The 15,440-nt window shown below is 40.4% G+C and overlaps 1 protein-coding gene and 1 long non-coding RNA gene across 3 annotated transcripts in view; one reads left to right on the top strand and one right to left on the bottom strand.

The window, feature by feature from the left end:
• SCFD2 (sec1 family domain containing 2) overlaps window positions 1-15,440 on the top strand; it is a 211,314-nt gene that overhangs the window by 16,142 nt on the left and 179,732 nt on the right. The gene's annotated exons all lie outside the window — the stretch shown is intronic.
• On the bottom strand, window positions 1,431-12,684 carry LOC134552867 (uncharacterized). 2 transcript variants are annotated; one of them, XR_010080966.1, is made up of 3 exons: window positions 9,493-12,684; window positions 3,918-4,057; window positions 1,431-2,150 (listed from the first exon to the last, which is right to left on the bottom strand). It is a non-coding gene; the product is annotated as an uncharacterized LOC134552867 (long non-coding RNA). The 2 variants fall into 2 exon arrangements; XR_010080965.1 differs by having other exon boundaries at window positions 1,431-2,138; window positions 9,493-12,681.

Genomic DNA, 15,440 nt, shown 5'->3' with positions numbered 1-15,440 from the left:
TAAGCCCTCAAAATGGCTTAGTCAAGAGGTTGCATTAATGACTTAATGCTTTAGACAAGCAAATGAGAGAGGGAGGTCAAAGGAGACTACCAAAAATTTGCCTTGTAAATCAAAAACATTGAGGAGAAGGAATTCCGGGCATTCCATGGTATCTGGGTTTATTTTTTTTACATTTTTCTAATAAGAAAAACACACGTCAGATGTGTTCTTGGTAAATGTTTTCACTTGTCTCATCTATCTCTGCTGCCAAACGTGACCCAAAATACATTGGTCTTACATGCCCTGAGGACATCTACTGGATAGCTAAGCAGCGCATCTGTAAAAGTAGACTTGGCACTCCAGTGCAATCCCTGAATGTAGATTCAATTGTCAGCACCTCATTACTAACTGCTCTTTCCCTGGAATCATTTTTATTAAAATAACCTTATGCAATAGCTTTAAAACGCAGAGCAGAACGCTCTAAAGTAACCTTTAAAGTACCTTACATGTAATATTCTCAAGCAATATGTTTGTTGTAAGGCTCAGACTTTATATGTAGTATAATTCATTGCTTTGTCCAAAACTGAAATTAAAATCACTGACAAGTAACTCTTTAATATACACTTTTTAAAGAGATGCGTGCCAAGAATTTTGCCGTACCTTGTAGTGCACAAAATCCTACTCAGAAGCTTTCAATTAACTTGATTCATGCAGTAACTCAGTCTGGCATTCTGCATAAGCTGTCCTGCAGCTTGTAGGAATGAAACATTTTGCTTAAACATTTTGTTGGACTAAAAGGCAGCCAGTTGAAACTCAGACGGGGTTAAGTGATGGTTACGAATAGAAAGTTCTAAGAAATTATTTGTATGCACCTTTTTCTTTCACCCCTGCAGAATTTGGCCACTGTTAGAGGAGCAAGAGTTAATTTTGGGATAATGCTGGAATGATGTCCTGTTTTATTACTGTGGGCAAGAGGGCTAAAGGCCTGTGATATATCTAGGAAGCCTTTCACCTTCAATCCTTCCCTTTACCTTGTGAAGGAGTATATATCCAGATCTGCTAATTGCAAAACAGAGTGGATCAGGTCACAATAAGCAATTCTACTTCTGACAGAAAGAATTTTTTCAGTGATTTTTTCATTTGTTTGTCTTGAAGAAAGTAAACTGGCCTCAGTGTTCATCTGGATGTCAGTTGTTTTGTTTCTGGCAGTCCTCCAATTGCTGTGGTGTGCTTGGTTGTTTATTTGGACCATTCTGCATTAAATTGTTGCTCTGGGGTCTAAAGATTTCACTTCTGCTTTTGAGTGGTGATGGACAGCTGGAATAACCTTTTTAGTTTTCTTTTTTGTTGGATTTTTGTTTGTTTGGCTTTTAACTCTACTTGACTATGAATCCACATGCTATTCCAGGTTACACATCTTACCTTTCTATTCCTTCTACAGGAGACTCTTCTGAGAAATCTCTGAAGACTTCCAAGGACTGTATTATTGTTAGCGTTGGAAAACATATAACCACACAAAGGCGATCATATGCGGTTCTTTATTCAAGCGCGCAGGACACAGGGGTGATAATACACCCAAATCTGATGTCCAAAGGATACAGAGTCGATTCGTGATTTTTATAGTTTAAATTATACACATGTTAACTAACCCCCACCCCTAGATACTGATTATCCTATTCTTTAGTTACTATCTTAAATCATACCTACGCTTCTACCCTGATCTACACTTGATTTGGTTAAAACAATGCTTTTCAATTATCCCCTGAGTTGCAGTCACACTTGATTCGGTCATTATGGAGCTGTTTGCCGAAGCTGACGCTTGTTCCCAGCTAGCTGCGTCAAGTTCCAGTTGTACGTTCTCTACTTTCCTCCCCCTACACATTACTCAATCCAGAAATTATATTTTTTAACCCTCCACCAACATTCTCCCCTTTGAAAGTATTTTCACTCTAATATACTAAGTGTAAATGCTTTCACTTAATACAGTCTATTAGGCTTCAGAGTTCATACTGGATGTTCATCCTCAAATCCTCTGTTGTCATAGGCTTTGTCCGGGATGTTGTTGCGGATTGAAGGTGCTGGGTTCCGTGCCAATGCCTTCATTATGGTCCTGTTCTAAGATGCCTTTTTCTGTATCTCTCTCTTCAGGATTCTGTAAACTAACCAAATTACTAAAAATATAATCAGTAAAATTATCAGATTTTTAAGGATAGACTTTATCTATGAACTCACATTCTATTCTAATCTTTCAAAGATTTTACCTAACCAGCTAGTAGCTAAATCCTTGTGTTCCTTTTGTGCCTCATGCTCTATTTGTTTTAACTGACTGATGTCATGTTTTACATCTGCAGTTACATTTGGGATGTGGATGCAGCAATGGTCGATTTGTCCTTTTAAATATCCACACACTCCGTGTTCTTTCAAAAGTAACATATCTAAAGCCAAACGATTTTGCAGGGTCATTTTGGTGGTGGCCTGTAATTGCACATTGAGTTCCCTAAATCCCTCTCGTGTGATTCTTGCTAATCTGTCTACTTGACCTGTGAGTCTATATAGCATTTCTCTATTTCGATAATTTGCAATGGGACCAAACAAGGATTCTAGGGCCCACCCAATCTTTACTCTACTAGAGGGTTCTTTCTAAGTGTCATCTGGGTTCTTGTCTTCTGAGACGTCTCGCTTTGCTTTTATTTGCAAGGCTTCACTGCTCCTGTTAAATGGGGATTTCTTCCAAATTGGACATAAAGTGGGAAGGCCCAGGGTGATTTCTCTTACCTCCCCGTCTATAGGCAAGTGTGTTGTCCATGTGCCATCACTCATTGCCCATACAAATGGTCTTGGACTTCGAATTGTACTCCTGCTACATCTTACTATAATCTTAGAATCTATTTTGCCTTGTTTATGTTTAATTTTCTTGCAGGCACAACCAATTCGTAAGGCTATTGCCAATGGTGACCACTGTTTCATTTCTAGATTATCAGAGGTGCAATCATAAATTTTCTTACATATCTACCAACTTACCTTATTTGCCTCTTTCTGACTGCTAGTATCAGTATTCGTCACTGTGGGATCTGTCTCATTTTCAGAGCCTTTCTATTTAATGCACCAGGGTGTGCTTTCCATATATTGGAATTTCTGGAGGATGCTCACAGACCATGCACTGTCCCAAGGTTCCAGTCCTTTCTAATCCTTCTCTTCACATTTCTACACCACAACACTTTCTGTAGCGTTGTCCCTGATCTTTTGATAGCGTAGAAACTAACATTGCTATTTTGCAAGGTCTTGGTCTTTAACCCACTACTCTATGATTTGTCCTAATTTGCCATTACTAAGAATGCACTCTGACTTTCTCATGGGTTGCATATAGGAATCCTCTGTTATCTTCCAGTATTCTCTGACTACTACCCTTGACTCTGGTACTTGTTTACAGTTAATTGTTTTGTTCCTTCCTATTTCAGGTAATTTTGACGTTATTATTCCCCAGCTTACTGGGTCCCCTGCTGCCTTTGGTATTGGCAGACAGGCCGTTATTCTGCTGGTATTATGCATTTTGGCAAAGTCTCTGACCAATCCAATCATTACATTCTTAGCCCGAATTTCATTAGAAATTTCTATTACTTGTGTTTTTGCCTGTATCTCTCTCTTCATTTTAGAATGAAGAGTTGTTAGTTGACTCTTCTGTATCCTATATCCTAAAGTAACAGCAATTCCTGCTGGTGACATTAGTATCCATGAAATTAACATTACTCACAGGAAGAGCATGAGCACAGTTACTAATACCATTTGAACAGTTACAGACGTTTCAGCCTCAGCTTTGTTGGTCCAAAAGTTTCTACAGCCCACGACTGGACTCCACGAGGGACCTTCTTCACGCGTGTGTAGTGTATCTAGGGTTCCACTCCAGCCAGTTTGACTGCTGTAAAGGTGGTTAGCAGTACCTGATGGGGACCAGTCCACTTCTCTTTTAGTGGTTCTTCGTTCCAGGTTTTGATGTATACCTCATCTCCTGGTTCGATATTGTGGACTGGATTCTCCAGGGCCAGTGGTCTGTTCTACACGAGAACACTTCGGAGCCGAGCTAGAGTTTTCCCGAGGGACAGAACATAATTATATACATCTTGTTTCCCTGTGACATGAACATTTGGATTTGGGTTAGGAGATTCATATGGTTTCCTATACAATATTTCATAAGGACTAACTGACATCTCACTCCTAGGCTTTATCTGAACCCTCAGCAATGCGATCGGCAAAGCCTGTGGCCACTGCAGTTTGGCTTCCTGGCATATTTTACTGATCTGCCTCTTCAGTGTCTGGTTCATTCTTTCTACTTGCCCACTTGACTGGGGTCTCCATGGTGTGTGGAGGTCCCAAGATAATCTCAATAACTTGCTTACCTCTTGTACCACCGTGGCTATGAAGTGTGGGCCTCTGTCTGATGATATCCCTAGGGGCACCCCAAACCTGGGAATGATCTCCTGTAATAACCACTTAACTGTTTCCTTTGCTTGGTTTGTGCGACAGGGAAGGGCTTCTGGCCATCTAGAAAACGTGTCAACTCCTACTAACAGGTATTTGTATCCCCGAGTTTTTGGCAGTTCTGCAAAATCCACTTGCCAATAGTCTCCTGGTTCTATTCCTATCCGAATTCTGCCTAACTGTGCCTGTCGTCTAGCTACGGGATTGTTTTTCAGACAGATTTCACATTTAGACATTACTGACTTGGCCATTGTTTGCATCCGTACTGAGATTAGGTATTGTCTTAACCACTTTACCAACGCCTCTGCACCCCAGTGACACTCATTATGTTTTACCTGTAAAATTTCTCTCATTACCAAAGGAGGTACCACTATTTGCCCTTGTGCGGTTACATACCACCCTTCTGCGTTCTTCTGTGCCTTCAGCAGTTGTGCTAGTCTGTCATCTTCGATTGTATAGTTTGGCTTCGGAGGCAAATTAAATTGAGAGATATTAAGTCTTGATGGTATCAACGCCATTGTTTTCTGCACCTCTCGCGCTACCTGACGGGCTGCCCAATCTGCTTTTCGATTTCCTTCACAAATTTTGGAGTTGCCTGATTGATGTGCCTTGCAGTGCATGATTGCTACTTGTTCAGGTTTTTGTACTGCATCTATCAATTGTAGGACTGCATCTTGATGTTTAATATTTGTCCCTTGGGAGGACAGCAGTCTTCTTTCTTTCCATAAAGCTCCGTGTACATGCACTACTCCGAAGGCATATTTGGAGTCAGTCTAGATATTCACTGTCTTCCTTTCACTCAGCTCGAGTGCTCTGGTTAATGCGATTAGTTCTGCCCTTTGTGCAGACGTGTTAGGTGGTAGTGATTTTGCCTCTATTACTACATCAATTGCAGTTACCGCATATCCCGCGTATCTGGCTCTGTTCTCCATGAAGCTGCTTCCATCTGTAAAGAGTTCCCACTCTGGTTGCTCCAGGGGGATATCCTTCAGATCTGTTCTTGCTGAATAAGTGTGCTCGATGACTTCTAGACAGTCATGCTCTAATGGACCTTCCTCAGCTGTGGCACTTAGAAATAGAGCTGGATTCAAGAGGTTAGTTGTTTTTAGTGCAACATCATCCTGCTCAGTCAGGGTTACCTGAAACTTCATCATGCGGCTTGGAGAGAGCCAATGGCCCCCTTTTTGTTCCAGGACTGTAGTTACCATGTGTGGCACATAGACATCTATGTGTCTTCCCATTGTGAGCTTCCTGGCTTCCTGTATCAGCAGCACGGTAGCTGCTACTGCCCGCAGACATGAAGGCCATCCGGCACTTACGTTGTCGAGTTGTTTGGAAAAGTAACCCACCGGCCTTTTCCAGCTTCCCAGTCGTTGGGTCAGGACTCCCAGTGCCAGTCGCTGCTTTTCATGCACGTACAGCTGAAAGTCTTTAGACAGATCAGGTAACCCCAAAGCAGGAGCAGTTGTCAGTGCTTCCTTTAACTTCTGGAAGGCCTCTTTCTGTGGTTTGCCCCAGGTGAACAGCTGCGTCTTCTGAGCCTCGTACAAGGGTTTTGCAATCAGTCTATAGTCTATGATCTACAGGCGACACCACCCTGTCATTCCGAGGAAGATCCGCAGCTCGTGTAGATTCTGGGGCTCTGGAATAGCACAGATAGCTTGAATACGATTAGTACCCAGTTTTCTCTGCCCTTGTGAGATTTCACATCCCAGGTAAATCACAGTCTGTTGGGCAATTTGTGCTTTTTCTCTGGATACCTTATACCCTCCCATTCCTAATGAATTTAAGATCTCAATGGTTACCTTTATGCAGGTCGTTTCTTCCTCTGTTGCAATCAAAATGCCATCTACATACTGGAGTAATAAATACTGGTCTCTTGGTACTTGCCCTTCTCTGGTCCAGATTTCCAGTTCTTTTGCCAGTTGACTTCCAAAGAGAGTGGGGGACCCCTTGTACCCCATCGGTAATCGAGTCCAGGTGAGCTGAGTTTTTCTTCTACTTTCTGGATGTTCCCACTCAAAGGCAAATAGTTTCCTACTTTCTTGGTCAAGGGGTATACAGAAGAAAGCATCTTTTAAGTCAATTACAGTAAACCATTTATATATCTCCTTTACGGATGCTAACAATGTATAGGGATTGGCAACCACTGGATGAATGTCTTTTGTTATTTCATTTATACCTCTTAAATCCTGTACAAGTCTATACTCACCATTGGGTTTCTTCACTGGGAAAATTGGGGTGTTGTATTCTGATTTACATTCCTCTAGAATTCGATATTTTAAAAATTTATCAATGGTCTTTGCTATTCCCTGTCGTGCTTCTGGTTTTATAGGGTATTGTTTGATTCGTACAGCCTTTGCTCCTTCTTTTAACTCTACATGTACCGGTTGTGCCAATTTAGATTTTCCAGGTACATCTGTTTCCCAGACAGAGGGAATTACTGCATCTTCTACTTCTTTAGGAATATTAGAAATTGGTTTTTCTTTTATCATCAAAATCTTTCCTGTCTTAGACTCCGGAATTTTCATTACGAGTTCACCATTCTCAAAAATAATTACTGCCTCCAGTGCTGCCAGTAGATCGCGCCCTAAGAGCGGAGTTGGGCAGTCTGGCATGTATAAGAATTCATGGGTCAAGATCTTATCTTCAAAGCTCAATTCTAGGGGTTGCAAGAATGGCCGTACCTCCTCCTTCCCTGTGGCTCCAATGACTGCTGCTGACTTGTTCCCGATTTGCCCCTCAAGATAATTTAGTACAGAATGTGTGGCCCCCGTGTCAATGAGAAAATCTACCTCTTTTCTTTCTAAATGCAAAGTCACCATGGGCTCCCTTGATCCTGGCTCTCTCTCATGTAAAACTATGACTCTGGCTACACCATCCAGCTGATGCTCACTACTTTGATTAAACATACTGTCTAACTGAGGCTGACCATTCTGGCTAAACCGGTTTGGACACTCCCTTTTCCAGTGTCCCTCCATCCGACAATATGCACACTGATTCAGACCTAATCTACCATGACTAGAACCTCTGCCAAAGCCACCTCTATTAACGCCACGACCACCTCTACCACGTCCCCGCCCCTGTCTCTGTAAGACTGCCAAAAGGCTTTGCCCCTGTTTCTTGACAATTTCTCTGTCCTTGTTATTATAAACTTTCTAGGCAACCTCTAGGAGTTTATCCAAGTTTCTTAACTCTTCACCTTCCAGTTTCTGTAGCTTTTTCCTAATATCTTCCTGTGCCTGACCCAGAAAAATAAAGGCAAGCTGAGTTCTTCCTTGCTCACTGTCTACTTGAAGATCAGTATATCTTCTAGCTGTTTCCTTAAGTCTTTCTAGAAAGGCTGTGGGAGATTCTTTCTTTTCCTGTCGAATTTCATACAACTTAGACCAGTTCATACTCTTAGGTATTGCCTGTTGAACACCAACTGAAATCCACTCCTGATATCTCTTTAGCCTTAACATATCCACTCCAGAGGGGTCATTAGCATCCCACTCTGGGTCTGCAGTGGGAAAATTATAATCCAGTGTCCCTGTCACCAAACCATTTCGTATGTCTTCTCTAGCTCTTTCTCTTGCTGCTCGAAGAACCATATCTCTCTCTGTCTCATCCATCAGAGTGTCTAATATGACATGAATATCTTCCCAATCAGGGTTCTGAGTTTTCATTATCATCTTAACCACACGAGCTACCTTATCTGGGTTTTCTCTATACGTTCCGGCTGATTGTTTCCATATAACTAAATCAGCAGGTGAAAAGGGTACCTTTACAAAGACGGGTCCATTAGTTCTCACCCCTTGCCTTAGTGGTGCAATAATCGTTCTCTTTTGTTTGCCTGATTTTAATATACCCTTTCCTGCCTGAGGCTACTCTAGGGCCAGTTTTCCTCGTGTTCGGTGAGCTACTGGGGCGTCTAGTTCATTTGCTTCACTGTCACTACTTTCCATTCTATCTGTCTTCTTCACATTCTCCCTTTGCTTCTGCCTCACAATCACATCCTGGATAGGGGAATCTGGAAGGGGGGGATACAGGGGGGCAGACGGGACGGAAGCTGGTGAAGGAGGTGTAGGTGGGAGCGGAGGGTACCCTTGAGCCGGTGTTGGAGGGGGGATAAATCTTTCAGCGGGTGTGGGCGAGGGAGCAGGATAGCTTTGAGCAGGTGTATGTGGAGAAGGGGGGGGTTCTCTGAGCAGGCGGAGGAGGGACAGGCACCTGGGCAGGCGGAGGAGGGGCAAGCGGAGGAGCGGCTGGCACAGGCAGAGGAGGATAATTACCTTCAGCAGACAAAGGTGGGGGTGAAACATATTGTGCTGGCGCGAGCGAGGGGGGTGTAAGAGAATCAGGTGGGGTCAGGGTGAGCGGGGTAGAACTTGGTGTTGAGGGGGCCGTGGTGGTTCCGGGAGCCATGGGAGATACCAATAATTCCGATTCCAGTTCATCTCTTTTTTCCCCTAAAATTTCACTTAAAACTGCATGTTCCATACAATGCTTATTTTGGACGCAAGCCAGACACTTATTATTCTCAAGCTTCATTGCTTTCATTTTGTCAAGCCACAAAACTGGTTTCTCAAGCAAGCACAGAAATAAGTCAATATATGGTAATTGTTCTACCCTTCCATCTTGTGTACAAAGCGATCTAAGTTGCATAATAACCTTCACATCAAAAGACCCGTTTTTCGGCCACCTCTGATTTTCAGGCAAAGCGTATTTTGGCCAGTGAACATTACAATATTCAATCAACTTATCTTTTCGTAATTCCTGACCGAAGTTCCTCTCTTTCCAATGTGCCAACAAACAACCCAACGGAGAAGAACTTGGTATAGAGGCATTATTGCTGCCCAAAACCTCTTTTAACCCTTTTAGTTTCTCCATATTACAGATACATAAAAACCACAGATGCCGAACCTGCAACGCTTTCGCGATGTCTGACGGACGGCTGCCTAGGCAATACCACCAGGAATTCCTTTTGCCCAACCAAGCGTAGCTTTCGCTGCGTCTTAATGGCAGGCCCCCAGACCAGAGAATAAAGAACCTTACCTCTCACCAGGGGTCGTTGTGAGCGGCGAGGGTCGCGGCTCCGATGGGCTCCCCGAGAAATCACCCGGTGCCGGCTGGAGCGTGATCGGGTCGCGGGGTCCTGGCTGCGCCCACAAGGTCTCATCTGGGTCGCCAAAAATGTTAGCGTTGGAAAACATATAACCACACAAAGGCAATCATATGCGGTTCTTTATTCAAGCGCGCAGGACACAGGGGTGATAATACACCCAAATCTGATGTCCAAAGGATACAGAGTCGATTCGTGATTTTTATAGTTTAAATTATACACATGTTAACTAACCCCCACCCCTAGATACTGATTATCCTATTCTTTAGTTACTATCTTAAATCATACCTACGCTTCTACCCTGATCTACACTTGATTTGGTTAAAACAATGCTTTTCAATTATCCCCTGAGTTGCAGTCACACTTGATTCGGTCATTATGGAGCTGTTTGCCGAAGCTGACGCTTGTTCCCAGCTAGCTGCGTCAAGTTCCAGTTGTACGTTCTCTACTTTCCTCCCCCTACACATTACTCAATCCAGAAATTATATTTTTTAACCCTCCACCAACATTATGACTGTAGGGATGGGGGTGCAAGAGAAGAATAGGAAGGAGCACTCCTAGACCTGGTCCCACATTGAGTCAATACAGAGAACCCTGAATACCTGTCAAGAAGTGACAACAGTACCATATATTTGGTTGGAACTGAAACTTGTTTTTCCAATTTCAAGTATGATGCACTGTTGTCCACAGTGCCTCAGTGTCACCATAATTGTTTAAGATCCCCTTTAGTACTACTTAATAATGGAAAAGTTTTAGAGTAGCTAAATGTTGTGTTGCCTGTAATAAAGGCTATTCTGCAGAGATGAGTGCTGTGAAGCTATTGCAGAAGGGAGAGAACCTTACCAGCTGGTTAATAGATAAAAATTCTAACAATATGTATTATGTATTTTTAAATAACATAATTTTTTAAAGGAATAGCTAGAGGTTAGAGGCAGGGTAGAGTTAAACTGTTTTGAGGTGTTCTGACGACATCTTAGAGCTAGGACACTTTGTCTAGTGGATCGTTAATCTGCTTTTTCCTTTGCACAGAACATGTTCAAAATCATGTCTGTATACAAGATGAAGCTTAGTGGGATTTAATACTTTAAGGATTACTAAGACCTAAAGGTCAGTTGGCATCTGTCAAAACCAGCCCTACTTTCCTGAGATGTGTCTTGTTTGTTCTCCATTACCCTCAAAGTAAAATGCTAGCTCCCTCTGCTTTGGCTGTCAGCAAATAGGGTTGAAATGATCCAACCTTGTGTTTTTTAAGCACACTTGCTGTAGATCAAAAATAATGAGCCTTAAAAAAAGATTAATAAAATCCCTCCTTTCTTGATAGACTTTCAGTAAAGTTTCTGAGGTAATCCAACTTTTGAAAGAGACGCACTGAAATTCATATATTTTAAGACATTCAGAGGCATTTGGTTGCAGGGTAATAATCATGCAAGATTATAGACTTCCGAGGTTCTGAAGTTGATAAGTAACTGTCATAAAAGGACTTCAGGCGAGGATGATGATCTGTTTCTTGTTGATACAATTGCCAGGCATGGCTTCTGTTTCAGGCTGTTGGCGTGACTAATGCTTCCCTTCCACTCATGCTTCAGCCTGGCGAGCAGCGACAGCTTTGCTTGGGTTCCTTTTCCTACACTCTTTACCTTCTCAAACATGCCTTTGTGTCCTCAAGACTTCCCTCAGGGTAACATCTTCCAGAACAGGCATGAAGACAAAAAACATTGCAATTTGCACCGTAGTCATGTAGTGGTGTGAAACACCAGTGGCAGTTGGTTTTGTAGAATGTGTGTAGAGCTGGCTTCAGAAATTTATTTAGGTTGAACCTACTCCTTCACCAGCCATTTCATGCTGGTACTGTTGCTTCTTCCAACAGTTCACTGGAGCAGCCTTACTTGTTTAGAGGAATTTTCTTTTTACCAAAATATCTGATAGCTGATGCAGAAATTATCTTGTAACAGTATCAGCTGCCACATGAAGTTGGAAGGCTAAGTCAGCTTGCTTCCATGACTTCCAGTGTGTGTGTGTGACAATGTTATATTTAAATCAGAATTTTCCGAAGGGAGCTTTGGAGTACTGGTCAGTAACCTAAATCCAGGAATTTTGTAATTTGCAGGCAACAGGGCTTTATGGAATTAAGCACTGGTTCTCCTTTTCACAGGGTAGTTTGGGAAGATGAAGAGTCCTGATCCAAGCAATTTTTCCATGCAGTATCAGCTTCTTCTATTTAGTCAGTTTATTTTGCAGATTTGTTGTACTGCATTTGGATGCCACAGCACATGTAAGGCATGACAATTTATATGTGTATTTTCTTCTGATGTCACAAACATCAGAAAGATGATCTGGTTTATCTGCATGTATAGTTTTATTAGTGTTGGCATGTGTCATTTGCAGAAGGATAGCTATGAGAGGAAAGGTAGTCCAGGAATGGCAGAGATTTTCCATGATGTTTAGTCCACGAACAGATCCCTCTTGATCTTGAGAGGTGGTGTATTTGTAAGGCTTTTGTGCATTCTCAGTGCTGCTGGTCACAAGCTTCTACATTTAACACAACCTGTCCCTGCTGTAGCTTAACAACAATCAGTGCAGACCTAGGTTAGAGGGTTGGTGTTGCTTGTGACAGTGGTAAGATATTTATACAATATTACTGTTTTGGGCGTGTATTTTTTTTCAATCTCTGGACTGTTTGATAACTATTTTTCTACTCATTTCATTCTGATTGCATAGCATTTTCTAGAAAGGCAGAGTTAGTTAATTTTAAAATTGCTAACTAAAAGGAATTTCTAGTCATTCTGTAAATCCTCCAAATTGAACTCTGGCTTAATATGGAGTTTATCTTCCTATCTTTTCTACTACTAAGGAAAAAAAATTAAAAAGTCTAGTTTAAGGAAACTGCCTTAACATTTCACAATATATAATCTAGTTGAATATTCCATATTATATTGCTTCCTTATGTTTCACCTTTTGTTGACCTTCAAGTTTACAGGTTCAAGTGGATATTAATGGTCTTGGGAATAGCTAGAATAAACAGAACTCAAAACAGACGAGAATACATATCTCCCCAAGCTGTTTGTTGGTCCATGTAGTTTTATTTTTTAACACGGGAAAGGGCAATATTAGCCATCTATAATCAGCTGAAACACTGTAGAAATGCTGTCTGGCTAGAGGATTATTGTGAATAGATCATTTGACAAATATATATATATATATATATATATATATAAAGAATTTTATGTATAAGAATAAGAATTTTTTCACTAACTGGTCTAATACTAAGCTGAAACAGAAATTCTGTGTTACTAGTCTATATAAATGGAATAGAATAAGAGGATTTCTTAATGAATTTTCAGGTACTCTGTGTGTAACTGTGCATGCATGCATTTGTGCTGACTTGTATTATGGTAAAATACAGTGCAGGAGTTATTTTTCTGCTGTCTTGGCTTAATGCACACTGGTGTCATTGGTTTACACTGTAATTCCTTGATATTGGAAGCAGCAGTGAGTGGAGTTGCATTACTTTTTACTAATATCATTTGTGCACAGCTGCATTGTCTCATGTATGTGGTTATTAGCAAATAAAGTTGTTTTGTGTCATAGATGCTTAAGTGTCTATGTTTAACTTTTTGGCTTTCTGAAGCCAAAATACTTACTGTATGTATATCACAGCATAGATATATATATATGTCTATATTTAGGTCCACATGAAACAAGACTGTGATTAAAATGCTTGTCATTATAAGTTTACATGATACTTGGATTGAGGAAATGTTTGATAAAACTGGAGATGGTGGGTTTGGCAAGAGATGAACATGCTTCAGATGGTGGTTGACCACATTCATCAGACTTGTGTACATATTTTAATTTATAAGTATGGCCATCTGTAAAGTAGATATATAAATGAGCCAAACAGAGTTAAGTTTCTCTTTTATTTTTTTATTTCAAGAAAAAAAAGGGGAAAGGTAGAAAGCTCTGTTATCATTTACTTTTGTTGGGAGGTTTTAATCAATTCCTGATGTGAATTAAATCTTTGCCAACCTTTTAATAATTATTTATTAAATTTTATTTTAATTCAGTTCACCTGTGGGACCAAAAATATGTCAAATGTTAAGAGTCTGATTTACTTTCCATTATCTATAAAGGAAGGAAAAGGAATTCATCCCAAAGCAGAGCTGTAGGTAAACAGAGAAGTTTTGTGACATTTGGGGGTTACTGTGTTGGTTGTGTTTATAAGTACCTCGTGAAATGTTTAAGTTCTACCATGCTCTGCTGATAACAGGGAGCATATTTCTTCATGGTTTGGAGTATAGTTGTCATTGTTTTCTTGGTACATAGTAGTTAATAGTTTTTACAAAACAGCAGTTTTGCAACTTAAAATTGCGATGGTTTTACTATTTAAAAACTGGTTTGATATCACACTTCCACAATTTTTGTCTGTCTGAAATAAACTTTTGATTTTTTGTGTTCTCAACATATTTTAGACTCTGCTACTATGTTTGTGAAAATCCCGTCTCATACTTCCATATGTTTCTTTGTAAGATGAACGGAAACTTATTCTCTCAAGGTGTTCAATAACAACTTGAAAGAACACTTTTCTATTACTGTTGGTCTCCGTCACTGGTGTTGTCTTGTGAATCTTATTTTCTCTTCTAATGGTAAGCAATAATCTGTTTTATCATCCCATGTCTGAAAATGATTGCAAAATTCAAGTTTACTTGACTGGCATTGTCCTTAAGTGTCAGTATCTTTAGGTATGTCTTTATGAAGCTAAATATCATGGATTGAATATAATAACTTGTGTACAGTAACTGTTCCTTGTCTTATTGGTGTATTTTAACCAACTTTCTCCTGGTGCACTCCACAACGTACCCTTATTTGTGAGCTCAAGCTTTCAAAGAATAACCCTTGTGCTCTGCCTGTTGGGTTTTTTTCTGGCCACGTTGAGTCCACTGTAGACAAAACCAGTAATGATGGAAAACATGGGCTGTATCCTGTGGAACTGCCTGGCACCTCCCAGCTGTCAAGGAGTAGGTAAAGGAAGTTCTTCACTCCTGGTTTGGTTTGCAAAGTGCTTCTGTGTGCTGGGTCGGTATTACTGGCACAAGGAGAGACCCATACCAAAGTAAAAACAGGGGAGGAGGCAAAATATTAAGAAATTTTTAACTTCTAGTGGCAAATCTTGCCTTTTTATGAATGAATCTACTGTATTAGTCCAGTGAATACTGTATTTCCTTGGTATGTGTACCAGGATATTGAAAACCATACAGTGAACTGACAAACTCCTGTCGCTTCTCACTTTTTTTATTACCACAGATATTTCAGGTAATCCAGAGGAGAATCCATTGTAAAACTGGTGGCTAATAAGCAGCTCCCAGTTTTGCTCAAAGCACTTCAGCCTTGGTGGCTGTAAGCTGATTTGCAACTACTTAAATATTATTTTAGAACTGCTTTTAAAATGCCTGACAACTTCTTTTTTTATATGTCTGTTGTTTAAAATAAGTGTTTTAAAATAAATTGGTGACAAAAGGCTCTTAAACATTAAGTCTTATTGTAATTATTGTCTGTATTTTAAAAATTAGATTTTATTTTTTTAATTAAAATTTATGGTGCTTGTGTCTTGCAGAAAAGTAGTTACTGTGTAATTTGATAATGAAGTTCCCTAACATCTAATAAACAGTAACTTGGTTATACAGGACTATGTTTTGAGGTATTTTAACAGTATAGAAATTTATATACTAGGAAATACTCTTAGTTTGGATATAGTAAATAGCAAAGTATATCACATATGCAAGGCCTCTAGTTTTTTTGGGGGGGCAGCTCAATAGTTTGCAGAACTAACAATATAGAAAATTCATTTATGTGACTGTTTCTGTTGTAAGATGTGATTTATTTT

Source organism: Prinia subflava, chromosome 7 (assembly GCF_021018805.1).
Source record: "Prinia subflava isolate CZ2003 ecotype Zambia chromosome 7, Cam_Psub_1.2, whole genome shotgun sequence".
Lineage (NCBI taxonomy): Eukaryota > Metazoa > Chordata > Aves > Passeriformes > Cisticolidae > Prinia > Prinia subflava.
The sequence above is the reverse complement of the archived record's forward strand: the minus strand, read 5'-3'. Positions and strand labels throughout refer to the sequence as shown.